At 40.9% G+C, this 26,043-nt stretch overlaps 1 pseudogene; it reads left to right on the top strand.

The window, feature by feature from the left end:
* Positions 1–587: 587 nt before the first annotated feature.
* The window catches only part of LOC143672480 (peroxidasin homolog), a 70,345-nt pseudogene continuing 44,889 nt past the window's right edge, over positions 588–26,043 (top strand).

The following is a 26,043-nucleotide window of genomic DNA, read 5'->3' on the forward strand; positions in this document are numbered from 1 at the left end:
GACGGGGTTTCCACGGGCAGGAGGGGCTCCAGAGGTCTTTGAGTGTGGTTCCACAGATTCCTATGCCCGCACAGGGGAGCGAAGGAGGATGTTGACCACGCAATGTGGGCAGACATCCCGGTACAGAGCGAGAAGGTGAAGGGGGAACCTCTCAGACAACCCGAGCAGGTTCGCTGGAAGGAGAAGCAGCAGCAGCAGCAGCAGCGCCATCTTGGCTTGCTCAGACTCTCTGCCTGACCACAGGCCCAGCAACTGCTGTTTGTCCAGGACCTGCTCACACCGCCTTCCAATCAGGTGGCAGACCGCAACTGCCTTCTTGTAACATCACTGCCTTCCACCCTGGTGATGTAACTGCCCTGGCTCCCCGTGGGCTGCCTGATGACACCCTGCTGAGACCGTCCCCTGTTGAACCTTCCCCAGGACCATCCTTCCCTCTTTGCCCCTCCACCTCCCTCTCGGTCTTTCAAGACTGGACCTCAATGGCCACATCTAGGCTCTGTTGTCTGTGATTGGGTCTTTGTCCTTGCGTGAAATGCCCACTGTGCAACCTCAGACCCCCTTGCCTCAGAGACCGGCAGGGATCTGGCATGGGAGATGGGAGTGGGAACTTCCTGTGGCATGGTAGAGTCTGGTGCAGACGCCCCACTCCACCCCTGCCCGAAGCCACAGTAAATGTAAGGCCGGTGTGTCTGTGGTGAGTATACATCCCTGGCATACCAGTGTTGTGAAGCCGCCATTGCTGGAACAGCTTCGGGCTCTGATGCCAGTTGTGCAGAATGGAAACTGCAGGGGCGGGGAGGAGGCAGTGAGTGCAGGAGGGGGGAGATTGGAGGACAGGGGAGGGGAGACATGAGTGCAATATAGGGGAGATCCAGGAAGAGGAAGGAGACCTAAATGCATGGTTGGGTGCTGGAGTGGCCCCAATATCGGGAAGGGCCTTGCACCCAGGAAACGCATCTCCAAGCCAGTCCCAGGGGCTCTTCCTGGGCTAGACCAGGATCATTTTGGTGGCTTGAAAAGCAGGTCTTTTTCTCGGCACACTCCCTCTTCCTTCCCCCTAGCATCAGGAATTCACAGGCATCAAAAAGCCAGGTCTAAGGGGAGAGTGTCTTTCTGACCCCCTGACACACTGGGGTAGTCACATGACCACATTTTGAGTAGAGGGGCGATGTAGGCTTTCTGCAGAAGATCTGAAAGGGAGGAAGTGGCCCCTTCACAGCCATTCCTGGTTTCTGTTGCAGGTCCGAAGAGCAAGTGTGAAGGCCGGAACATCCTGGCCATCCAGAACCATGAAGTGAGTCGTGGAGGGTAGGAGAGCAAAAATGGAGACAAGGGTCCCAGTGTTGGCAGCGAGCGCTAACGGTACCTTTACACCAGAGAGACAAGAATTCCACCTTCTTTCTCCATAGTGACTGTTGTTTTGCCTTCTTTACCTCATGCAGATGCATGAAGATTCACTCATCCAGGGCTCCTTCCCCACACAGTGGCTCCCCAGGTTAGAGCTCTGCTTGACACCGATGGTCTGATGAACCCCTATGCTTCCAGGAAGGGGGATCATCCCATTCACACACTGGCACCTTCTGAGGTGCTCTCCTCTTCAGTCACCATGATGTTTTCCCAGTGGTGGGAATGGCCTGTGTTCACAGCAGCTAACTCGTCCTGCCAATCATTCATGTCTCTGTCGTTTCCTCTGTCCAAAGCACTGGACAGACAAGCCCATACCCGTTGGCTCTTCCCCATTGTCCTCATCACACCCAGAGTGATGCCTGTGCGTGCTTGTCAGACACGCGCCTGCCCTTCCACATCAGATAGCACAGCATCACCCTGGCTTTGTCCAGTGCCTCTGTGTCCTGCTCCCAAGTGTAGCCCTAGCATAGGGAGGTGCTTCAACCTGTCCCTGCCTCACCCACCTTACATGACTCTGCTTCTATGGAGTTAAGCTGTTCGGAGTCAGTAGAAGTGACCCTGAGCAAGCATGGAGTCTGACCATCCTAGATGGAGTTCCCCCTCTCCCCCGCATTCTCTTTGTACACCTTCAGGCATAGTCTTGTTCAGCTCCCTGCTTTACACTCAGCTGGATAGGGGGTGGACTCCACTGTGTGGAAGGATGTGGGTGGTAGGTTTTGAGGTGTGGGTGTGTGGACATGCGTAGGGGGTAGAGGGAGGAATCCAAAAGGTCCCAAGCAGAGGGCCTCAAGGAAGAGGGTCAGTCAGACCAGGGTCAAGTCCCGGATCTGAGCTGAATTCCTAGGAGCTCAGGCCCTGGGTCCAAAAGTAGGTGGAGGCTTGCATGCCAGGTTCCTGACTGCAGAATGCCCCGGTACCCACCCACAGGGTATGAGGAAGGGCCAGCGTGGCCCAGGGTGCCTGCATACACAACCCCTCTTTTCAGCCCCTGTGCATCAGCTTTCACAGTGGTTCCTGACAATCCCCACAAGTTGAGAAGAACCAATCAAGGAAGGGGCAAAGAAATGACTTGGGTTTCCCTCCACACATAAGTTGATATCGTTTGGAAGCAGTGGGATCAAGGATGTGTAGAAGAGGACCTGGCATCTGTCATCCTGGTGTCATATTCCTTGGTGATCCTCTCGTGGATCGAATGTTAGAATGCCAGCCACAAACCTGATACCCCTCAGAAGGCGGCCACAGTGTGCATGTTGGGATGGCTGTGGAAGATTCAGGGACCACTGTGGACACGTAGGCCAGAACATCAGGGGGAAGGAGTGGATGAGGTTGGAGGCCGAGGGTACTAGGTTCACCTGGCTGAGGACCATGGAATCGGGCTATGAGGTTGGGACCTGCTGGGCTGACCATGATACCAAGCTGGGGGTGGTGGTGTTATGCATCTAAGGTGGTAGCATCAGAATGAGCATGGCCCTCCAGTCTGAGCAGCAGAGGATGATGCGAGGACCCAGCTTTACATCCAAGTGGAAGTGAACCAGGGCAGGGCAGAGACAAAGCCACTTCCTCTTGCATACCTGTGTGAAGAAGCCCAACCTAGAAGGGATTGTTTCCTTTTCAAAATAATTCTCCCCTTGGAATTACCCCTGAGGGAAGCTAGGGGAGGTGAGCTTTGGACCATTGTGGCAGCTTCCGTTGGCCATGACCTTTGCAAGTGAAAAGTTAGTGAACTGGAGACTTCCTGGAAGATGGCGGCTTAGTAAGATGCACGGATCTTAGTTTCTTCCCCAGGACAGATACTAGGGGAGTAGAAATGATACAGAAAGCACCCAAAGCCACAACAGAGATAAAAAAGACAGCGTACCCCATCCTGGAACGGCTGGCTGGCTGAGAGAAGCAGCTCGGGTGAGACCACGGAGGCGCACGGGCCTCACCGGGCGGGGCGGCAAGCAGCCGGAGTCACTCCCTTCCCCCTTCCCGGGTCAGCTGGGAGAATTGGAGAGGCGATCCCCTGAAACAAAGGCAGCTGGCGCCCACACCACGTGCGGTCCCCCAGACCAACTGAGAGAATTGGATCGGAAATCCCCAGGCCATGGAGAACAGTGACGGGTGGGGGAGACCCCTTCCAAACCCGTGACTCCCATGAAACATGCACTCTCCCAGGCGGGCCGCTGCCGCTGCCGCCCTTCCGCCACGCTTGTTGCCCCAGGCAGACTAGGAAATTCGAACGGGCTCTTTCCTGGGCTGCGGCGGCCAGCAACCCTCCCTGTGTTCGGACCCTGGGCCGGCTCATGCCGTTTCGGCTAGTGAACCTCCCGGACGGTGAGAGTTTTCCAAAGTTTAAGGTCCCACAGCACCTTTTACTGGTGGGACCCGCAGACAAACGTGTGCCACGAGCGCCACCTACTGGGCAGGATAAGAAAAACAGAACCCAGAGATTTCAAGAAAAATCTTCCAAACTTTTGGATCCAATACCCAGGGAAATCTGTCTAAATGCACAGATGCCAACAGAAGATAACGGATCATGCTCAAATAATTGAAAATATGGCCCAGTCAAAGGAACAAACCAATAGTTCAAATGAGATACAGGAGCTGAGACAACTAATGCTGAATATACGAACAGAAATGGAAAACCTCTTCAAAAACGGAATCGATAAATTGAGGGAGGACATGAAGAAGACATGGGCTGAACATAAAGAAGAAATAGAAAAACTGAAAAAACAAATCACAGAACTTATGGAAGTGAAGGACAAAGTAGAAAAGAAAGAAAAAACAATGGATACCTACAATGATAGATTCAAAGAGACAGAAGATAGAATTAGTGATTTGGAGGATGGAACATCTGAATTCCAAAAAGAAACAGAAACTATCGGGAAAAGAATGGAAAAATTTGAACAGGGTATCAGGGAACTCAAGGACAATATGAACCGCACAAATATACATTTTGTGGGTGTCCCAGAAGGAGAAGAGAAGGGAAAAGGAGGAGAAAAACTAATGGAAGAAATTTTCACTGAAAATTTCCCAACTCTTATGAAAGACCTAAAATTACAGATCCAAGAAATGCAGCACACCCCAAAGAGATTAGACCCAAATAGGCGTTCTCCAAGACACTTACTAGTTAGAATGTCAGAGGTCAAAGAGAAAGAGAGGATCTTGAAAGCAGCAAGAGAAAAACAATCCATCACATACAAGGGAAACCCAATAAGACTATGTGTAGATTTCTCAGCAGAAACCATGGAGGCTAGAAGACAGTGGGATGATATATTTAAATTACTATGAGAAAAACTGCCAACCAAGACTCCTATATCCAGCAAAATTGTCCTTCAAAAATGAGGGAGAAATTAAAACATTCTCAGACAAAAAGTCACTGACAGAACTTGTGACCAAGAGACCAGCTCTGCAAGAAATACTAAAGGGAGCACTAGAGTCAGAACCGAAGAGACAGAAGAGAGAGGTATGGAGAAAAGTGTAGAAAGAAGGAAAGTCAGATATGATATATATAATACAAAAGGCAAAATGGCAGAGGAAAATATTATCCAAACAGTAATAACACTAAATGTTAATGGTCTGAATTCCCCAATCAAAAGACATAGACTGGAAGAATGGATTAAAAAACAGGATCCTTCTATATGCTGTCTACAGGAAACACATCTTAGACCCAAAGATAAACATAGGTTGAAAGTGAAAGGTTGGGAAAAGATATTTCATGCAAATAACAACCAGAAAATAGCAGGAGTGGCTATACTAATATCCAATAAGTTAGACTACAAATGTAAAACAGTTAAAAGAGACAAAGAAGGACACTATATACTAATAAAAGGAACAATTAAACAAGAAGACATAACAATCATAAATATTTATGCACCGAACCAGAATGCCCCAAAATACGTGAGGAATACACTGCAAACACTGAAAAGGGAAATACACACAAATACCATAAGAGTTGGAGACTTCAATTCCCCACTCTCATCAATGTACAGAACATCTAGACAGAGGATCAATAAAGAAATAGAGAATCTGAACATTACTTTAAAGGAGCTAGACTTAACAGACATTTATAGGACATTACATCGCACAACAGCAGGATACACCTTTTTCTCAAGTGCTCATGGATCATTCTCAAAGATAGACCATATGCTGGGTCACAAAGCAAGTCTTACAAATATAAAAAGATTGAAATCATACACAACACTTTCTCGGATCATAAAGGAATGAAGTTGGAAATCAATAATAGGCGGAATGCCAGAAATTCACAAATACGTGGAGGCTCAACAACACACTCTTAAACAACGAGTGGGTCAAAGAAGAAATTGCAAGAGAAATTAGTAAATACCTCGAGGCAAATGAAAATTAAAACACAACATATCAAAACTTATGGGATGCAGCAAAGGCAGTGCTAAGAGGGAAATTTATTGCCCTAAATGCCTATATCAGAAAAGAAGAAAAGGCAAAAATGCAGGAATTAACTGTTCACTTGGAAGAACTGGAGAAAGAACAGCAAACTAATCCCAAAGCAAGCAAAAGGAAAGAAATAAAGATTAGAGCAGAAATAAATGAAATTGAGAATATGAAAACAGTAGAGAAAATCAATAAAACCAGAAGTTGGTTCTCTGAGAAAATCAATAAGATTGATGGCCCCTTATCAAGATTGACAAAAAGAAGAAGAGAGAGGATGCAAATAAATAAGATCAGAAATGGAAGAGGAGACATAACTAATGACCTCACAGAAATAAAGGAGGTAATAACAGGATACTATGAACAACTTTATGCTAATAAATACAACAATTTAGATGAAATGGACGGGTTCCTGGAAAGACATGAACAACCAACTTTGACTCAAGAAGACATAGATGACCTCAACAAACCAATCACAAGTAAAGAAATTTAATTAGTCATTCAAAAGCTTCCTAAAAAGAAAAGTCCAGGACCAGATGGCTTCACATGTGAATTCTACCAAACGTTCCATAAAGAATTAGTACCAATTCTCCTCAAACTCTTCAAAAAAATCGAAGTGGAGGGAAAACTGCCTAATTCATTCTATGAAGCCAACATCACCCTCATACCAAAACCAGGCAAAGATATTACAAAAAAAGAAAACTACAGACCAATCTCTGTAATGAATATAGATGCAAAAATCCTCAACAAATTTCTAGCAAATCGTATCCAACAACACATTAAAAGAATTATACATCATGACCAAGTAGGATTCATCCCAGGTATGCAAGGATGGTTCAACATAAGAAAATCAATTAATGTAATACACCATATCAACAAATCAAAGCAGAAAAATCACATGATCATCTCAATTGATGCAGAGAAGGCATTTGACAAGATTCAACATCCTTTCCTGTTGAAAACACTTCAAAAGATAGGAATACAAGGGAGCTTCCTTAAAATGATACAGGGAATATATGAAAAACCCACAGCTAATATCATCCTCAATGGGGAAAAATTGAAAGCTTTTCCCCTAAGATCAGGAACAAGACAAGGATGTCCACTATCACCACTATTATTCAACATCATGTTGGAGGTTCTAGCCAGAGCAATTAGACAAGAAAAAGAAATACAAGGCATCAAAATTGGAAAGGAAGAAGTAAAACTATCACTGTTTGCAGACGATATGATACTATACGTTGAAAACCCAGAAAAATCCACAATAAAACTACTAAAGCTAATAAATGAGTACAGCAAAGTAGCAGGTTACAAGATCAACATTAAAAAATCTGTAGCATTTCTATACAGTAGTAATGAACAAGCTGAGGGGGAAATCAAGAAACGAATCCCATTTACAATTGCAACTAAAAGAATAAAATACCTAGGAATAAATTTAACTAAAGAGACAAAAAACCTATACAAAGAAAACTACAAAAAACTGCTAAAAGAAATCACAGAAGACCTAAATAGATGGAAGGGCATACCGTGTTCATGGATTGGAACACTAAATATAGTTAAGATATCAATCCTACCTAAATTGATTTACAGATTCAATGCAATACCAATCAAAATCCCAACAACTTATTTTTCAGAATTAGAAAAACCAATAAGCAAATTTATCTGGAAGGGCAGGGTGCCCCGAATTGCTAAAAACATCTTGAGGAAAAAAACGAAGCTGGAGGTCTCGCGATGCCGGACTTTAAGGCATATTATGAAGCCACAGTGGTCAAAACAGCATGGTATTGGCATAAAGATAGATATATCAACCAATGGAATCGAATAGAGTGCTCAGATATAGACCCTCTCATCTATGGACATTTGATCTTTGATAAGGGAGTCAAGCCAACTCACCTGGGACAGAGCAGTCTCTTCAATAAGTGGTGCCTAGAGAACTGGATATCCATATGCAAAAGACTGAAAGAAGACCCATGTCTCACACCCTATACAAAAGTTAACTCAAAATGGATCAAAGATCTAAACATTAGGTCTAAGACCATAAAACAGTTAGAGGAAAATGTTGGGACATATCTTATTGATCTTACAACTGGAGGCGGTTTTATGGACCTTAAACCTAAAGCAAGAGCACTGAAGAAGGAAATAAATAAATGGGAGCTCCTCAAAATTAAACACTTTTGTGCATCACAGAACTTCATCAAGAAAGTAGAAAGACAGCCTACACAATGGGAGACAATATTTGGAAATGACATATCAGATAAAGGTCTAGTATCCAAAATTTATAAAGAGATTGTTCAACTCAACAACAAAAAGACAGCCAACCCAATTACAAAATGGGAAAAAGACTTGAACAGACACCTATCAGAAGAGGAAATACGGATGGCCAAAAGGCACATGAAGAGATGCTCAATGTCCCTGGCCATTAGAGAAATGCAAATCAAAACCACACTGAGATATCATCTCACACCCACCAGAATGGCCATTATCAACAAAACAGAAAATGACAAGTGCTGGAGAGGATGCGGAGAAAGAGGCACACTTATCCACTGTTGGTGGGAATGTCAAATGGTGCAACCACTGTGGAAGGCAGTTTGGCGGTTCCTCAAAAAGCTGAATATAGAATTGCCATACGACCCAGAAATAACATTGCTGGGAATCTACTCAAAGGACTTAAGGGCAAAGACACAAATGGACATTTGCACACCAATGTTTGTAGCAGCGTTATTTACAATTCAAAGAGATGGAAACAGCCAAAATCTCCATCAACAGAAGAGTGGCTAAACAAACTGTGGTATATACATACGATGGAATACTATGCAGCTTTAAGACAGGATAAACTTATGAAGCATGTAATAACATGGATGGACCTAGAGAACATTTTGCTGAGTGAGTCTAGCCAAAAACTAAAGGACAAATAGTGTATGGTCCCATTGATGTGAACAGACATTCGAGAATAAATTTGGAATATGTCCTTGATAACAGAGTCCAGCAGGAGGTAGAAACAGGGTAAGATAATGGCTAATTGGAGTTGAAGGGATACAGACGGTGTAACAGGGCTAGATACAAAAACTCAAAAATGGACAGCACAATAATACCTAATTGTAAAAGTAATCATGTTAAAACACTGAATGAAGCTGCATCTGAGATATAGGATTTTTTTTTGTTTTGTTTTGTTTTGATTTTACTATTATTACTTTTATTTTTTTCTCTATATTAACATTCTATATCTTTTTCGGTTATGTTGCTAGTTCTTCTAAACCAATGCAAATGTACTAAGAAATGATGATCATACATCTATGTGATGATGTTAAGGATCAATGATTGCATATGTAGAATGGTATGATCTCTAAATGTTGGGTTAATTTCTTTTTTTCCGTTAATTAAGAAAAAAAAAGAGAAGGTGTAATTGGAGTTGAAGGGATACAGACCGTACAACGGGACTGGATATAAAAACTCAGAAATGGACAGCACAATACTACCCAATTGTAATGCAATTATGTTAAAACACTGAATGAAGCTGCATGTGAGGTATAGGTTTTTTGTTTTTTGTTTTCTTTTGTTTTGTTTTGTTTGTTTTTTCTTTCTATTATTGTTTTAATTCTTATTCTGTTGTCTTTTTATTTCTTTTTCTAAATCGATGCAAATGTACTAAGAAATGATGAATATGCAACTATGTGATGTTATTAAGAACTACTGATTGTACATGTAGATTGGAATGATTTCTAATTGTTTTGTTAATTCTTTTTTTAATTAATAAAAAAAAGTTAGTGAACTGAAGGCATCTTATTGTTTATTGTCGCAATCTGCTTCCTTTTTCTTTTTTTTGTTCAAAACAGCATATTGTCAGAAATGTTGCAAATTTGAAAGCACAGCGCAACAATCATTTGTAGGACAGAGTTCAGAGTTTATATAGGTCACCATACCACAAGCTTAGGTTTTTACTTCTAGCTTGCTCTCCAGTCACTGCAGATTCAAAGAAATCCACTAGTCCTATATCTTTGTTAAGCCCTACCTTCTCCCTTGATCTTCCACCTTCAGCTTTGATCTTTCTGTCCCATTCCTCAGGGGCTTTTGGGCTCTGGCCACTGAAACTTTCTTCTGTTGGAAGGGGCTGTCTGTAATTTGAGCTAGGGAGATGGAGCTTGCTGATGCTCTGGAGAGTCTGAGCCATCTAGGTTTTAGGACTAATCTGGTTGAGGGCACATGCAGAGGTTGAAGGTTTCTGTAGTGTTATTCCAGTGCATGGGACTTTGTAGCATCTTCTGTTTTGCCCTTGGTGTTCTTTGCGATTGGCTGGAATGGGATTGTCATGTTCCGATGGGTAGCAATGTCTACCTGAAGTTTCAGGAGCGAGGCCTGTAGGCAGCCTCTCGACTGTATTGGAACTCTCTTAGCAATGGGTATTTTATTATTTAGAGTTCTTTCTCCCCTTAGGTAGGGACATAATTGTTGATGCCATCATGCCCAGGCACTTCTCATCCCTGGGAGTCCTCTCCCACAGTGAGAGGGTCACTTTAACCCCTGGATGTCATGTCCCACATAGAGGGGATGGCAGTGATTTCACTTACAGGGTTGGGCTTAGGGAGAGAGAGGCCACATCTGAGCAACAGACAGGCCCTCCAGAAGTAAGTCTTAGGCATGTCCGTAGGCAGGCTAAGCTTTCCCACATATGCTTCGCAAGCATGAGTCACAAGATCAAGGGCTTGCCCTATAGATTTTTGGTTCCCTATGGTTGGGCAGAGTATCAGGGGATTCCCTGATGGTAAAGTTTAGTAATTCCATATTTCTTCTCCCATCCCTCAAGGGATTTTGCCAAGACTTTATGTGTGTCTGCTCAAAATATCCCGGGACAAATCCAGGCATTGCATTAAGGCAAACAGATTCAAAGGGCGGTCATTCTTCTTCTGGGATCTCTGTGTTTCATTTGAAACTGTACATTTGAAGCTCTCATTCCCTATTCCCCACCCCCATGGTTTTCCACAGAAGCCTGTATGTATTCTAGAGTCTAACTCGAATATGGACATTGCATGTGCCAATTTTGTCCAATCAGTGAGATCACACCATATTTGTTCTCTTCTGTCTGGCTTATTTCACTCAACATGATATCATCAAACTTCATCCATGTCGGCACAGGTGCTAGACCTTCATTCCTTTTTACAGCTGAATGATATTCTGTTGTATGTATATGATACATTTTCAGTATCTGCTCATTAGTTGTTGTATCCTGTTAGTATGCACTACTTCCCCTCTCCCTAGGACATTCTTCCAACCACACTCGCTGAATGTTGAACCATGCTGATCCTTCTGGGCTCAGTTTAGGGAGCACTTCTTCTGGCGCTCTTTCATTGTCTTCCTCATGATTTCACTAGGGGCCTTTTGCTATTCTCACAAAGGCCCTTCTACTGTCTCTATAGCAGGATTTGAGCTATAATTCTGTGTGTGCACATTCACCACCCTGCCCCTTTAATTGTCTGTGAGTTCTGTGCTCACCTGCTTTCCACCTTTCATCAGGCATAGTAGCTGCTGCAAAATAGATACACAGTAAGTTTCTGGCAAGTGTGAGAGAAGTTTGGTCAGAAATATATTGATGGTTTCTGATCGTTTGAAACTTCTCAGTGGCTCCCCACTAATTTTGAGAGAGGAACCAAGGCCCTTAACTCTAGGGGGCCAGTGGGTAATCTCAGTTCCTTCCACCCTCCCATGGATATCTGGATCTGGAATGTCAAGAAGACAAATAAGTCCTCAAACAGAGCTTGACCTCTCTTGCACCTTAAACCTAACCTTTCCTTTCTTCCTTCATACTTTCTTTATCTGATTCTGCACTCCTCCCTTAAATTCCACTCCTTCAGCTTTTGCAAGGTAAATTAAGTTCCTGCTTCTGAGTATTTAGCATGGTGACCTGCATATCTTTCTTCCTATAGTAGCCTTCATTGTTTTGTTACCACAACTTATTCATATGTTGAACTGCCATTCAACAGTGAATTTCTGAGGCATTTATATATATATGGACGAGTATGCCTGTGTGTGTGTGTGTGTTTGTGGGTATGTGTGTGTGTGTGTGTGTGTGCGTGTGTGGTGGATGGTGGGGCTATGTTTTCATTATATTCTTATGTGAGTATCCCATGATTGGACCATCATTCGTGGAAGATTGGTTTGTTTACTTGATTTTCTTTCTTTTTTTTCTGTTCTGTATTGGTGTTTTGGGGCAAGGGGAAGGAGGTGTTTTTACCACTTTGTAGGTGAAAATTCTTCCACTGAATAACCCTGAGAGCAGTATTTTTGTAAGATGATCAGCTGTACAATCTAGGTCTTCTCTCTAAGTGCTGATCAGATCTTTAGCACAGAAAATTTTCTAAGCACTTTTAGACGATGTCGATAGAAACAGTGGACTTGTCAAAGAGAAGATCAGTTCATATCTACCTTACATTTCTGTCTTTTACCCTTACCTGTAGCACTTCATCTAGTTCGTATGTCAGAAAGTGTGCTAATTGCCTCGAAGGATTAACCATTTAAACAATGAAGTACAACATTCTCAACAACCTAAGATTTAGGCCTTGAGTTCTTAAGTATCTTGTAAGGGTCTAGTGCTCTTGGTAGCTCAACCTGGGCTAAATCCACCCTACCTTCTCCAAATCCACTAAAGCCTACATGGAATCTCATGGTTCATAAAGAACAGCAGGATTTCTAAGAGTCAGGAAAACATTGTTCTGGGAAAAGGGTATGGAATAGAATGCCCCATAATCCCGTCAAAACTGTGTCTGATCATCTTTCCAACAAACAGCTTAAAGAAATATTTCTGGTTTGTGTGTGTTCCAAAGACTGGTACACAGTAGTTAGAATGAGAAAGAAAATGCAGGCCAGTAATTCAAAAGGCCTGATGTTCTCTTTAGTGCATGGTATTGTGGACTTTTGCCCAATTAAACGCATCCATTACTTCGAAATAAAGGAGAATTCAGAAACCAAATGCAGTTATTAGACATATAGCTGAAAATTGCTCTGAACTTAATTGAATTCTGAAAATATGCATGCATTTGAGGATAATGACTGGATTTTGAAGAGATTTTGACAAGGTGTTCCCTTCCAAATGAAGGTTTTAAACAGGGGGGTAATACTCAAAGGTCAGATGGAGAAACAGACAGGAGCAAGAAAGATACAGAGTAGTAATGGATTATTAAGAGGAGATGAATTAGAGAAGTGGGAAATTGAAAGAACAAGCTGCCACAGATTTTAGCATTGCCCAGAAATGACTGGGGACAGAGACAGTACTGTGAGGTTGGGGAAGCTCTTCTGAATCATACTAATGTCAGGAATGTCCACAAGAACTCATGTAAAATAATGAATAGGGAAAATATTCATGCCAATTCCCATGCAAAAGCATAGGATAAGGCCACTACAATTAAAGGGGAGCTCCTTTATAGTGCTCTATTTGACAAACCCTGATGAACCTTTTCAAAGCTAGATAAAGGTATTATGAAAATGAAATGAGATTTGAAAGGCTGTCATAAACCAGATCAGACAGGCTTCAAAAGCTAGGGAGTGGGTTCTAGAAGGAAAAAGAAGAAGAAATGGGAAGACTCCTTCATCAATGCAATGTAAACCAGAAGAAACACAGTGCCAAGATCTTGCCTGCAGGAGAGAGAAGGTCAACAAGGAGACCATATGAAAGGCATGAAACATAGGTTGTGAAAGATGGAGGAGACAGGTCAGCAGTTGGAGATAGGCCTAGAGCATGCCTGTATGAAAGACGGGGTGCTTGGAAGAGGAAACCAAAGCAACGATACGAGAAAAACAAATAAAACCGTTATTCAACTTTTTTTCCCGCACCTAAAGAGTAACTGAAGCTGCATATTTAAAGTGCACATTGATCCTTAACTCAGAATGGGTAATGCATGGCATGATCTACTAAAATCCCTGGGTTTAAGGAAAGAACAGTGATTGTTCCATCTAGGAAAAAGCAAGGGACCTAATGGAAAGTGCATTAGAATCTCATCAATGTTTCTGAGAATACTACTTTGTTCCAGCAGAGAATGGGGTAATATATTTGCCTTAGGAAAGTGAGTCATGACTTTCCTACGTAGTAGAACAGTAAAACTTCCTTGTCTGTTAAACAAGCATTGAAATCCAGGTTGTCCTGTCAGAACTAGTTTACTATTGCTCCCAGTATCCCTTGTGGAGGAAAGAACGGATGTCTGCAGGCAAAATGTCTGGAGAGACATTGGCTTAAGGACAGATGCATGTAGTAAATGTGCAGTCATTTGCTCAACTAAGAGGATGTGATGGTAGTAAGAGAGAGAGAGAGAGAGCTAGAGAGAAAGAGAGTAACCTTGGTGGTAGCCAGAGGGAGACAGCCTTATAATTGTTCCTTCAGCTGTAACTTTGTTCATGGTGCTTGTCTATATAGGTGTTTCTTTTATTGAGACAAATGAAGAAAGCCTCATGTGAGCCTTCATGGGGATCTGTGACCATCCCCTGTTGACCGTGCTCTTCTTGCCTTCCACACTGGCTGAGAACCTGGAACGTTCCAGACCAACTGCCCCATGAGAGCTCTGCAATGAATGCACTTCACTCCCAATGGTCATTGGCCCTTGAAATAGAAAGTGCGCCAGACGAATCCTGGAAGGGTGTGCATAAATGCCAGGTAGTCCCACTGTGGCTGGAAGTGCCCAGGCCACCTTCTTAAGGCTTTTTGGGTTCCTGAGGAAAGACAGGCCTTGGGCACTTCTAGGGTGAGTGTCAGGGAGGAGTGTGAGCCACCTCACTTCGGTGCAGTGCCCAGGGATCAAGCAGAGCTGTCTCTTGCTCAGGACTCGACCTCGTGCCCTGGGCATGTTTGCTGGGTTCATGGAGAAGTGCACCCCAGATGAGCTAGAGCTCTGTGTACTTTAAAGGGCCCCTGTCCTGACTTCTACAACGTGAAAGCCACCATTTCAGTAAGCCCACAGTGCCAACTTTCACCAGTACACATTCAGCTCAAGATTTCCCCAAATGTAAAATCTGCTCATTGTCTGATGTTGCCTGTAATGGAACCACCCCCATCGCAGCACCCGAGCAAAGATGTTGGTCACTGCAAGACTCTTCATCACCAGGAGCAAGCTCAGCAAACACCTGTTATCTGTTCATCATGTGCTCTCTAGCACCCACAGGATGAGGGCTACCTGGGTGAGATTTTGAGCTCTGAAGTCTGGATGTAAACCCAAAATTGATCCCAAATTTACTATGCTGTTTGAGGAAAGATACTAGGAAATGGTTTATGTGGACATAAGTATGTGCCAAGACACTCTGCTTCCATTCTCCCTTCCATCTCTCCTGATAGCACCTAGCTGTCTGCTTCATTTTGAGCTGTAAATGAGTCCACATATGCCAGCGATCAAAAACAAGGTGACACTGAGATATCATGGAAACCCAATATTCCCTCATAAGAAAATCTTGTAGCTTTAAATGTCTGCCAACGTCAGCGAATAGTAATGATATTGGACTAATCTCTTGTGGACTTTCTGAATCCTATTTTTGCCTATATTTACTCCTAATTAAATGACCATTGCAGAGACCCAAATCTTGTATTAATTAGGAGAATAAAAAGTAATGTGGTTTATGAACTCCCCAACATCAAGGCTCAGCTTTGTATATATATTACTACAATAGCAAGTTTAAAAAAGAAAAATAAAGAAAACTAACTTTAACTTTCTGGCAAATTCATTTAAACAACCTAAGCAAATGGAGCCTAGGATAGTGAATGAGATTTTATAATTCTACATAGCCTAGTGCAATACCTTGATACATTCTAGGGTATTTGGGGCAGATGATAAAAAAGTATTTGCAGAGTCACTTAAGAACTAAAGAAAAATTATTGATCTGTTAAACTTCCCCACCTGGGAAATTCCTGATACTCTCTCAAGTATTAGGGACCACCAAGTTAATAGGCCAAGCCCTCAATCCTAAACCTTGCTCTTATGAAGCATAATTCTGTAATGGTTAAATTAAGCTTACCTAAAATTATACCTCATTAACATCAGAGATGTTAATGATGCTACCACCATAGATGCATAACACCACCACCCCCAGCTTGGTATCATGGTCAGCCCAGCAGGTCCCAACCTCATAGCCTGATTCCATGATCCTCAGCCAGGTGAACCTATTACCTTCGGCCTCCAACCTCATCCACTCCTTCCCCCTGATGTTCTGGCCTACGTGTCCACAGTGGTCCCTGCATCTTCCACAGCCATCCCAACATACATTCAATATGAATGGTTATCAGAATAGGTTGGCAAAATTTGGCCATGGATCCATTTAGACGTGGGTTTTTCTTTATGGGGATATTCTTTTTTTTTTAATTAAAAAAAGTTAACTAACACAACATTTCGAAACATTCCATTCTACATATGCAATCAGTAATTCTTAATATCATCACATAGATGTATGATCATCATTTCTTAGTACATTTGCATCGATTTAGGAAAAGAATTAGCAAAACAACAGAAAAAGATATAGAACGATAATATAGAGAAAAAATTAAAATAATAATAAAAATAAAAATTAGAAAAAATATATAAAAAAGGTAAAAGAAAAAAAACAAAAAAGCCAAACAAACAAACAAATAAACAAAAAAACTATAGCTCAGATGCAGCTTCATTCAGTGTTTTAACATAATTACATTATGATTAGGTAGTATTGTGCTGTCCATTTTTTAATTTTTGTATCTAGTCCTGTTGCACAGTCTGTATCCCTTCAGCTCCAATTACCCATTATCTTACGCTGTTTCTAACTCCTGATGGTCTCTGTTACCAATGACATATTCCAAGTTTATTCTCGAATATCAGTTCACATCAGTGGGACAATACAGTATTTGTATTTTAGTTTTTGGCTAGACTCACTCAGCATAATGTTCTCTAGGTCCATCCTTGTTATTACATGCTTGATAAGTTTATCCTGTCTTAAAGCTGCATAATATTCCATCGTATGTATATACCACAGCTTTTTTAGCCACTCGTCTGTTGATGGACATTTTGGCTGTATCCATCTCTTTGCAATTGTAAATAATGCTGTTATAAACATTGGTGTACAAATGTCTGTTTGTGTCTTTGCCCTTAAGTCCTTTGAGTAGATACCTAGCAATGTTATTGCTGGGTCATATGGCAATTCTATATTCAGTTTTTTGAGGAACTGCCAAACTGCCTTCCACAGTGGTTGCACCATTTGACATTCCCACCAACAGTGGATAAGTGTGCCTCTTTCTCCACATCCTCTCCAGCACTTGTCATTTTCCGTTTTGTTGATAATGGCCATTCTGGTGGGTGTGAGATGATATCTCAGTGTGGTTTTGATTTGCATTTCTCTAATGGCCGGGGACATTGAGAATCTCTTCATGTGCCTTTTGGCCATTTGTATTTCCTCTTCTAAAGAGGTGTCTGTTCAAGTCGTTTTCCCATTTTGTAATTGGGTTGGCTGTCTTTTTGTTGTTGAGTTGAACAATCTCTTTATAAATTCTGGATACTAGACTTTTATCTGATATGTCTTCCAAATATTGTCTCCCATTGTGTAGGCTGTCTTTCTACTTTCTTGATGAAGTTCTTTGGTGCGCAAAAGTGTTTAATTTGAGGAGCTCCCATTTATTTATTTCCTTCTTCAGTACTCTTGCTTTTGGTTTAAGGTCCATAAAACTGCCTCCAATTGTAAGTTTCATAAGATATCTCCCTACATTTTCCTCTAATGGTTTTATGGTCTTAGACCTAATGTTTAGATCTTTGATCCATTTTGAGTTAACTTTTGTATAGGGTGTGAGATACGGGTCCTCTTTCATTCTTTTGCATATGGATATCCAGTTCTCTAGGCACCATTTATTGAAGAGACTGTTCTGTCCCAAGTGAATTGGCTTGACTGCCTTATCAAAGATCAAATGTCCATAGATGAGAGGGTCTATATCTGAGCACTCTATTCGATTCCATTGGTTGATATATCTATCTTTATGCCAATACCATGCTGTTTTGACCACTGTGGCTTCATAATATGCCTTAAAGCCCAGCAGCGTGAGACCTCCAGCTTCGTTTTTCTTCCTCAAGATACTTTTAGCAATTCGGGGCACCCTGCCCTTCCAGATAAATTTGCTTATTGGTTTTTCTAATTCTGAAAAATAAGTTGTTGGGATTTTGATTGGTATTGCATTGAATCTGTAAATCAATTTAGGTAGGATTGACATCTTAACTATATTTAGTCTTCCAATCCATGAACACGGTATGCCCTTCCATCTATTTAGGTCTCTGTGATTTCTTTTAACAGTTTTTTGTAGTTTTTTTTTGTATAGGTCTTTTGTCTCTTTAGTTAAATTTATTCCTAAGTACTTTGTTCTTTTAGTTGCAATTGTAAATGGTATTCATTTCTTTATTTCCCCCTCCACTTGTTCATTGCTAGTGTATAGAAATGCTACAGATTTTTTAATGTTGATCTTGTAACCTGCTACTTTGCTGTACACATTTATTAGCTCTAGTAGTTTTGTTGTGGATTTTTCCGGGTTTTTGACATATAGTATCATATCGTCTGCAAACAGTGATAGTTTTACTTCTTCCTTTCCAATTTTGATGCCTTGCATTTCTTTTTCTTGTCTAATTGCTCTGGCTAGAACCTCCAACATGATGTTGAATAATAGTGGTGATAATGGACATCCTTGTGTTGTTCCTGATCTTAGAGGGAAAGTTTTCAATTTTTCCCGATTGAGGACAATATTAGCTGTGGGTTTTTCACATATTCCCTCTATCATTTTAAGGAAGTTCCCTTGTATTCCTATCCTTTGAAGTGCTTTCAACAAGAAAGGATCTTGAATCTTGTCAAATGCCTTCTCTGCATCAATTGAGATGATCATGTGATTTTTCTGCTTTGATTTATTGATATGGTGTATTACATTAATTGATTTTCTTATGTTGAACCATCCTTGCATACCTGGGATGAATCCTACTTGGACATGATGTATAATTTTTTAATATGTTGTTGGATTCGATTTGCTAGAAATTTGTTGAGGATTTTTGCATCTACATTCATTAGAGATTTTGGTCTGTAATTTTCTTTTTTTGTAATATCTTTGCCTGGTTTGGGTATGAGGGTGATGTTGGCTTCATAGAATGAATTAGGTAGCTTTCCCTCCACTTCGATTTTTTTGAAGAGTTTGAGCAGAGTTGGTACTAATTCTTTCTGGAATGTTTGGTAGAATTCACATGTGAAGCCATCTGGTCCTGGACTTTTTTCTTTTTTGGAAGCCTTTGAATGACTGATTCAATTTCTTTACTTGTGATTGGTTTGTTGAGGTCATCTATGTCTTCTTGAGTCAAAGTAGGTTGTTCATGCCTTTCTAGGAACTTGCCCATTTCATCTACATTGTTGTATTTATTAGCGTAAAGTTGTTCATAGTATCCTGTTATTACCTCCTTTATTTCTGTGAGGTCAGTAGTTATGTCTCCTCTTCCATTTCTGATCTTATTTATTTGCATCCTCTCTCTTCTTCTTTTTGTCAATCTTGATAAGGGCCCATCAATCTTATTGATTTTCTCATAGAACCAATTTCTGGTCTTATTGATTTTCTCTATTGTTTTCAATTTCATTTATTTCTGCTCTAATCTTTGTTATTTCTTTCCTTGTGCTTGCTTTGGGGTTAGTTTGCTGTTCTTTCTCCAGTTCTTCCAAGTGGACAGTTAATTCCTGAATTTTCACCTTTTCTTCTTTTCTGATATAGGCATTTAGGGCAATAAATTTCCCTCTTAGCACTGCCTTTGCTGCATCCCATAGGTTTTGATATGTTGTGCTTTCATATTCATTTGCCTTGAGATATTTACTAATTTCTCTTGTAATTTCTTCCTTGACCCACTCGTTGTTTAAGAGTGTGTTGTTGAGCCTCCACGTATTTGTGAATTTTCTGGCACTCCGCCTATTATTGATTTCCAACTTCATTCCTTTATGATCCGAGAAAGTGTTGTGTATGATTTCAGTCTTTTTAAATTTGTTGAGACTTGCTTTGTGACCCAGCATATGGTCTATCTTTGAGAATGATCCATGAGCACTTGAGAAAAAGGTGTATCCTGCTGTTGTGGGATGTAATGTCCTATAAATGTCTGTTAAGTCTAGCTCATTTATTGTAATATTCAAGTTCTCTGTTTCTTTATTGATCCTCTGTCTAGATGTTCTGTCCATTGATGAGAGTGGCGAATTGAAGTCTCCATCTATTATGGTAGATGTGTCTATTTCCCTTTTCAGTGATTGCAGTGTATTCCTCACGTATTTTGTGGCATTTTGATTTGGTGCATAAATATTTATGATTGTTATGTCTTCTTGTTTAATTGTTCCTTTTATTAGTAGATAGTATCATTCTTTGTCTCTTTTAACTGTTTTACATTTGAAGTCTAATTTGTTGGATATTAGTATAGTTACTCCTGCTCTTTTCTGGTTGTTATTTGCATGAAATATCTTTTCCCAACCTTTTACTTTCAACCTATGTTTATCTTTGGGTCTAAGATGTGTTTCCTGTAGACAGCATATAGAAGGATCCTGTTTTTTTAATCCATTCTTCCAGTCTATGTCTTTTGATTGGGAAATTCAGTCCATTAACATTTAGTGTTATTACTGTTTGGGTAATACTTTCCTCTATTATTTTGCCTTTTGTATTATATATATCATATCTGATTTTCCTTCTTTCTACACTCTTCTCCATACCTCTCTGTTCTGTCTTTTCGTATCTGACTCTAGTGCTCCCTTTAGTATTTCTTGCAGAGCTGGTCTCTTGGTCACAAATTCTCTTAGTGATTTTTTTCTGAGAATGTTTTAATTTCTCCCTCATTTTTGAAGGACTATTTTGCTGGATATAGAAGTCTTGGTTGGCAGTTTTTCTCTTTTAGTAATTTAAATATATCATCCCACTGTCTTCTAGCTTCCATGGTTTCTGTTGAGAAATCTACACATAGTCTTATTGGGTTTCCCTTGTATGTGATGGATTATTTTTCTCTTGCTGTTTTCAAGATCCTCTCTTTCTCTTTGACCTCTGACATTCTAACTAGTAAGTGTCTTGGAGAATGTCTATTTGGGTCTATTCTCTTTGGGGTGTGCTGCCCTTCTTGGATCTGTAATTTTAGGTCTTTCCTAAGAGTTGGGAAATTTTCAGTGATAATTTCTTCCATTAGTTTTTCTCCTCCTTTTCCCTTCTCTTCTCCTTCTGGGACACCCACAACACATATATTTGTGCACTTCATATTATCATTCAATTCCCTGAGCCCCTGCTCAAATTTTTCCTTTCTTTTCCCTATAGTTTCTGTTTCTTTTTGGCTTTCAGATATTCCATTCTCCAGTTCACTAATTCTATCCTCTGTCTCTTTAAGTCTACCATTGTAGGTTTCCATTGTTTTTTTCATCTCTTCTACTGTGTTTTTCAATCCCATAAGTTCTGTGATTTGTTTTTTCAGACTTTCCATTTCTCCTTTTTGTTGATCCCATGCCTTCTTCATGTCCTCCCTCAATTTATTGATTCAGGTTTTGAAGAGGTTTTCCATTTCTGTTCACATATTCAGAATTAGTTGTCTCAGTTCCTGTGTCTCATTTGAGCTATTGGTTTGTTCCTTTGACTGGGCCATATCTTCAATTTTCCTGGTGTGATTTGTTATTTTTTGCTGGCTTCTGGGCATTTAATCAGATTTTCCTGAGTGTGGGACCCAACAGGTTGAAAGACTTTCCTGTGAAGTCTCTGAGCTCTGTTTTTCTTATCCTGCCCAGTACGTGGTGCTTGTCTGTCTGCGGGTCCCACCAGCAAAAGATGTTGTGGCTCCTTTAACTTTGGAAGACTCTCACTGCTGTCTGTGTGGTGGAGACAGAGGAAAGGTTGTAGGTTGGTTTTTTTTTTTTTTTTTTTTTTTTTTTTTTAAAGGAAAGACAGAGAGAAGGAAGGAAGGATAGAAGGAAGGAAGAGAGGAAGAAAGGGAAACATCTTTTTAAAACATTTTCTTGTTTTATTGTATTTTGTTTCTCCGTTTTCGTTACATGGGCTGGGGCCGGGAATCGAACCGAGGTCCTCCGGCATAGCAGGCAAGCACTTTGCCCGCTGAGCCACCGCGGCCCGCCCTGTAGGTTGGTTTTAATGGTTTCAAAGTGTGAAGTCCTGGGATCTGAATTCCTTGAGAGAGGGATTGCTCCTGAGTTGCATTTCACCCCTCCCGCGGGGAAGGTTCAGGTGGTAGAAAGCCCTAAAAGCAGCCTGTTTCTGCGTTTGGGGCAGTTGTAACCTATGTAATCCCAGCGCTGAGCCAGGAGGCAATGAATCCTCCATTGAAACAGCCACAGAAGGCTCTGCTTTGCCCCCTTTCCTCTTTTTCAGTTAGCCCAATTGGCAACTTCTGCCTTGATCAGTTTCATCTGAGCTGACGGCCTATTTTTAGTAGTCAGAAGTTGTTCCTTAATACCACTATTGGTGTTAGGTTGGGCTCAGTCTCTACTACTGTTGGAGACTCTTTCCTTTCCCTCCGGGAAGTCGTCTGTGGGGGAGGGTCGCCAGCCGCCGTGACTTGGGGAACCGCTGTTCTGATGCTCCCAGCTGGCTCGGGAAGCCACGTGTGTGGAAGAGACTGCAGTCGCCGGCCACTGTGGCTTGGGGAACTGCTCTTCCGAGCCCAGGAAGCCATACATGGAGGAGTGTCGCTGGCCGCCACACTTGGGGAACTGCTGTTCCGATGCTCCCAGCTGGCCCGGGAAGCCACATGTGTGGAACGGGCTGCAGTCATCAGAAACCATGGCTTTGGGCACCACTGTTCCAAGGCTACCAGCCTGCCCAGGAATACACACGTGGGGGAGGGTCGCCAGCCGCCGTGGCTTGGGGAACTGCTGTTCCGATGCTCCCAGCTGGCCTGGGAAGCCACGTGTGTGGAAAGGGCTGCAGTCGCTGGAAACTGTGGCTTGGGGGACTGCTCTTCTGAGGCTACCACCCGGCCTGGGAAGCCATGCGTGGGGGAGGGTTGCCGGCCACCACGGCTTGGGGAACCGTCGATCCAAGGTTTCCAGCCGGCCTGGGAAGCCACGTGTGTGGAAGGGGCTCTGGTCGCCGTGGCTTGGGGAACCCGATCCAAAGCTCCCAGCCAGCCCAGGAAGGAGGGAGGGAGGGGCTCCGGCTGCCAGCCACCTTGGCCCAGGGAAGCGCGCGCCTCTCGGGGACCTCACCACTGCAGAGTCTCTTAGCCAGTCCAGCCGTTCCTGAATGTGGTGCACTGTGTGTCTGGTCTCTGTCATGGCTCTGGGAGCTGTTCTCTACTGTTTCTATTTCTTTAGTAGTTGTTCTGGAGGAGGAACTAAGACCCGCGCACCTTACTAAGCCACCATCTTATCTGGAAGTATGTTGTGACCTTTTCCCAAGGCTATAAGAATGCAGATTAGAAAAATATCTTATTGAAACTCTCTTTCATAGGCTTCTCAACAATAATCAGATCAAGAAGATAACTAGTGAATCATTTGAGGACTTGAAAAATTTAAAATATCTGTAAGTGCATGATCAGTTCTTTAACTCCAAAGCATATGTTATCTATATTCGGACTATTTAATCATTGGGCTAAATTTTCAACTATTTGTGCATTATTGTAAATATATTCCTTTTTGAAAGAGGTTTTATTTTCAGGTGAGTGCAGTTTAGGCTGGGATTGTTAAAATGAGTTGCTGTCAGTATAAAGTGCTACATTATGTGATTTTTAGTATTTAGCTTTTAAGCCTTAAATAAAATAGGTTGAGTACAATTTTAAATGCATAGCCACTGAAAAATCATCTTAGAAGTAGAAATCAGTATTCCTGAGATAGGGAAGGTGATAACTTACATTTGCTTGCTAATATGAACTGGCATACCTTTTGCAAAATTTAAGCTTTCATAGAAGTTTGAATTGCAGAATCACTTAGGGGTTTTCCAGCAGTAGGGGAGATGTAAAGATATAAATTATGAATTCTTTTGGAATGTTGCCAATTCCTGATAATTTTCCTAGTATTTCTCTGAGTGGCTTTCACTGTTTCTTATGTTTTTGTAATTAAATTTAATTTTACTTTTTAAACTAACTTGATTCATTATCATTTAAAAAAACTTCTGTTGGATGAAATCAGCTTTGTAGTTTAGAAATGACATCTCCAGGGAGTACTGGTTTAATTCCCTTAAGAAGCACTTATTTAAAATGAGAAAGTATTAATCAAACACTCGGATATAATTCTTGGTTCCAGATAGTTGAGAAACATGTGCCATGTGTTTTTAGTAAATTTTTCTTAGTTTTAGAACTTAGCTAGCTTTTCAAATACACTCATTCTTAATGCAATTTAATTGAGATATATTCACATACCATATAATCATCCAAAGTGTACAATCACTGGTTCAACAATATCACCATTTATTTGTGCATTCATCATCATAATCAATTTTTAAACATTTTCATTACTTCAAAAATACATATAAGAATAAAAATGAAAATGAAAAGAACACCCAAAACATCCCATCCCCCTTATATCCCCTATTGTTTATTTATTTTATGTACTTATTTTTTATTCACCTGTCCATACACTGGCTATAGGGAGTGTCAGTTAAAAGGTTTTCACAATCACACATTCACACTGTAAAAGCTATATAGTTATACAATTATCTTCAAGAATCAAGGCCACTGGAATACAGATCAACAGTTTCAGTCAAATACACTCATGTTTTTGTTTTTGTTTTTGTTTTTGGCATGGGCAGGCTCTGGGAATCAAACCTGGGTCTCTCCGGCATGACAGGCGAGAACTCTGCCACTGAGCCACCATTGCCAACCCAATGCACTCATTTTTAATGAAGGATTTATAGCAATTATTTTTATTGAAAATTTATGTCATAAGTGAACCTAAACATCTTTATGTTGGTTTTTTTAAAAAAAAACAATATCATATTGTTAGTGTTGATGCACATTTTGAAATCTGTTAAGATTTTAGATGTCAGTAGCTATTAGCCACAGAGCTAACTTTAAATGTTTATTCAAATGTTTTCCTCAAAAAATATGTTTGAAAGTATTATGTATAAACATTTTCTCCATCATTTTGGACATACTATACTAATTGTTGATACTATTTGCCCATTGCTAAAGCTATTGTTACTCATTTATAAAATGGAACAGACCTTCTGTTTATATTTTGAGCTTTTCTTTGCTTGTTTGCTTTTTTATAATTATTATTTTATTTTTCATTTTAAATGCTGTACAAGTTCCAGAGGAGAGCTTTAGATTTCTCAGAAAACAGATTGCATTAGCTGATACCAACATTTGTAATGTGGTTGTTTTGTGTTTTTTTAATGTCTTGTCTGTTTTGTTTTAGTTTGCTTTTTAATTACTTAAGAGCACCTTAGTATTCACTCTGTGAACTTTTTTTATGTGAAGTAGTTTGGATACTCTGTTTTTCACTTAAGACAGTCTCTCTTAAAGGATACTTTTAAAGGCTTGTCTATTGGCCACTTACTCTCAAAGCATTCATGTGCAGCCTTTCTTCCTTCTGTCCTACAGAAGCATGTCCATCATACCCACTGGCCATAGATAAGACAGATCCTGGGGATGAGATAACACAGTAGGCAGAAATGGAAGGTGCATCATCAATGACTAAAAGAGCCAAAGAGCAGGGGATAGAGCTAAGAAGAGAAAGAATCCTGGTGTGACAACAGTACCTAGCTATTTGGAGTTCCCATCTTGTTCTTCTTGGAGAGATGAACCTCATTGGTAGGGCACATTTTGTGTGCTTGTGTCTCATTGGTAGAGCACATTTTCATAAGCACTGATCTAGGAGATAGTGTAACAGTGTTAAGAACTCTTCTGAATTTTATTGACCATTTCAGCCTTGTATATGTAGTGAGTAGTACCAAAGTATATTCCCTGTCTTGGTGGTCCTCACAATTTAACAAGAGCAAGTAAAGCTCTTTTGTGGTAGAAGGATCCAGTGCAATGGGAGAAGAGGGGGTTGGTTTTATTGCACACTATTTCTTTTTTCTTTTTGTGACTGCACATATGCCTTTTATTTTCTTCATTTATGATGTCATTACTTTGGAGAAAGCAAACTTTTCAAAGTTCATGTATTTATAGTTAGTATACATGGGATGTAATTAAACCCCATCTTTGGTTTTGTTGTCAATGAAATCAGACTTTGCTATGAAGTCAGCATATTAATTTCTCAATAGAATATACTGTTCAAAGGATTTTTTTTTCCTGGTTTGTTTGCTTGGCCACCCATGTTTCACTAAATTAGCTAAACCAATTT

This window comes from Tamandua tetradactyla, chromosome Y (assembly GCF_023851605.1).
Source record: "Tamandua tetradactyla isolate mTamTet1 chromosome Y, mTamTet1.pri, whole genome shotgun sequence".
NCBI lineage: Eukaryota > Metazoa > Chordata > Mammalia > Pilosa > Myrmecophagidae > Tamandua > Tamandua tetradactyla.